Below are 347 nucleotides of genomic sequence, written 5' to 3' on the forward strand. Positions count from 1 at the left end.
CGAGATTGCTTGTGAGCGTCATGCGTTCGGCGGGGCGAACCTAGAGGGTGAGCCGCGTCCTGGCGAAAGAATATTAAGTAAAGTTCAGTTTATCTGGAGCCGCGTCTCGGTCGCAGTTTATTGATTCGTCATGATCTACGGTGACCTCGACACTGGGACCGAGTGGGATGTTACAGGCACCGTCCGCGGACACTAAGCGGCCGCGGCGGGGAAGGCCCTGCGCCGGGAAGCCGTCAGGACGCGGAGACGAGAGAGCGGCGCGGATACTCACGTACCGCACGGAATTACGTTATCAGTAGCGGGGGTTAAGCGTGTAGAGAGAGTACAGTGGTCTCTGGTGCTCCCGA

At 59.1% G+C, this 347-nt stretch overlaps 1 protein-coding gene across 13 annotated transcripts in view; it reads left to right on the forward strand.

Annotated features, from left to right (window-relative positions):
• The window catches only part of LOC119590797 (E3 SUMO-protein ligase EGR2-like), a 113,995-nt gene that overhangs the window by 67,212 nt on the left and 46,436 nt on the right, over positions 1–347 (forward strand). The gene's annotated exons all lie outside the window — the stretch shown is intronic.

This window comes from Penaeus monodon, chromosome 27 (assembly GCF_015228065.2).
Source record: "Penaeus monodon isolate SGIC_2016 chromosome 27, NSTDA_Pmon_1, whole genome shotgun sequence".
NCBI classification, from domain to species: domain Eukaryota; kingdom Metazoa; phylum Arthropoda; class Malacostraca; order Decapoda; family Penaeidae; genus Penaeus; species Penaeus monodon.